The sequence below is a fragment of the Pristiophorus japonicus genome, chromosome 4 (assembly GCF_044704955.1).
Source record: "Pristiophorus japonicus isolate sPriJap1 chromosome 4, sPriJap1.hap1, whole genome shotgun sequence".
NCBI classification, from domain to species: domain Eukaryota; kingdom Metazoa; phylum Chordata; class Chondrichthyes; family Pristiophoridae; genus Pristiophorus; species Pristiophorus japonicus.
The window spans coordinates 187,010,554-187,012,970 of record NC_091980.1 but is presented as its reverse complement, the minus strand read 5'-3'; positions in this window follow the sequence as shown (position 1 = coordinate 187,012,970).

The window sequence follows — 2,417 nt, the reverse complement described above, 5'->3', positions numbered from 1 at the left end:
CTTTGGTCCTGTTTTCACGAGGAAGACACAAATGACCTTCCGGAAGTACTAGGGGACCGAGGGTCTAGTGAGAAGGAGGAATTGAAGGATATCCTTATAAAGCAGGAAGTTGTGTTTGGGAAAGTGATGGGATTGAAGGCCGATAAATCCCCGGGGCCTGATAGTCTGCATCCCAGAGTACTTAAGGAAGTGGCCCTAGAAATAGTGGATGCATTGGTGATCATTTTCCAACAGTCTATCGACTCTGGATCTGTTCCTATGGATTGGAGGGTAGCTAAGGTAACACCACTGTTTAAGAAAAGAGGGAGAGAGAAAATGGGTAATTATAGACTGGTTAGCCTGACATCAGTAGTGGGGAAAATGTTGGAATCAATTATTAAAGATGAAATAGCAGTGCATTTGGAAAGCAATGACAAGATCGGTCCAAGTCAGCATGGATTTATGAAGGGGAAATTATACTTGACAAATCTTCTGGAATTTTTTGAGATGTAACTGGTAGAGTGGACAAGGGAGAACCAGTGGATGTGGTGTATTTGGACTTTCAAAAGACTTTTTACAAGGTCCCACACAAGAGATTGGTGTGCAAAATCAAAGCACATGGTATTAGGGGTAATGTACTGACGTGGATAGAGAACTGGTTGGCAGACAGGAAGCAGAGAGTCGGGATAAACAGGTCCATTTTAGAATGGCAGGCAGTGACTAGTGGGGTGCCGCAGGGCTCAGTGCTCGGACCCCAGCTCTTTACAGATGACAGTTTGCAAATGACACTAAACTGGGTGGCGGTGTGAGCTGTGAGGAGGATGCTAAAAGGCTGCAGGTGACTTGGACAGGTTAGGTGAGTGAGTAAATGCATGGCAGATGCAGTGTAATGTGGATAAATGTGAGCTTATCCACTTTGGAGGCAAATACACGAAGGTAGAATATTATCTGAATGGCGGCAGATTAGGAAAGGGGGAGATGCAACGAGACCTGGGTGTCATGGTTCATCAGTCATTGAAAGTTGGCATGCAGGTACAGCAGGCGGTGAAGAAGGCAAATGGTATGTTGGCCTTCATAGCTAGGGGATTTGAGTATAGGAGCAGGGAGGTCTTACTGCAGTTGTACAGGGCCTTGGTGAGACCTCACCTGGAATATTGTGTTCAGTTTTGGTCTCCTAATTTGAGGAAGGATGTTCTTGCTATTGAGGGAGTGCAGCGAAGGTTCACCAGACTGATTCCCGGGATGGCGGGACTGACATATGAGGAGAGACTGGATCAACTGGGCCTTTATATACTGGAGTTTAGAAGGATGAGAGGGGATCTCATAGAAACTTATAAGATTCTGACGGGACTGGACAGGTTAGATGCAGGAAGAATGCTCCCGATGATGGGGAAGTCCAGAACCAGGGGTCACAGTCTAAGGATAAGAGGTAACCCATTTAGGACTGAGATGAGGAGAAACTTCTTCACTCAGAGAGTTGTTAACCTGTGGAATTCCCTACCGCAGAGAGTTGTTGATGCCAGTTCATTGGATATATTCAAGAGGGAGTTAGATATGGCCCTTACGGCTAAAGGGATCAAGGAGTATGGAGAGAAAGCAGGAAGGGGTTACTGAGGGAATGATCTGCCATGATCTTATTGAATGGTGGTGCAGGCTCGAGGGGCCGAAAGTTCGACTCCTGCACCTATTTTCTATGTTTCTATGTTTCTATGTTTCAGCTACCACACCAGACCCCACTCATTCACAGGGATTCCCCCAGCCGAGCTGCTCATGAAAAAGGCGCTTAAAACAAGGCTCTCTCTGGTCCAGCTGATCTACATAATCACGTAGAGGACAAGCGGCAGCAACAGAGTGTGTACCATGACCGTGCAAACTTGTCACACGATATTGAGATCAATGATCCTGTGTTTGTGCTCAATTATGGATGTGGTCCCAAATGGCTCCCTGGCACGGTCACAACCAAAGAGGGGAGTAGGGTGTTTCAGGTCAAACTGACCAATGGACAAACGCACAGAAAACATTTGGACCAAATTAAACTGCGGTTCACCAACAGCTACGCACAACTTGAAGAGGACACCACCAACTTTGACCTTCCAACACACACACAAATGGCAACTGACATCACAGTTGACCACAAAACAGAATTCAAACAGTTGACCACAAAACAGAATTCATCATCCCCAGCAGCCCGGCAAGGCTGATTGCCCAACAGCCCAATGAAGAATTGACCAACCCACCCACACCAATATTTGTACCGAGACGATCGACAAGGGAGCACAAAGCCCCAGATCATCTCACCCTGTAAATAAGTGTACTGTTGAATTCACGGGGGAGTGATGTTATGTATTTAACCCCTTGTAACCTGCATTACACCTGACCACCAGAGGGCCTACCTGTTGGGAGTCCCAAGGCATCCCAGCATCCCTTGGGAGTACACT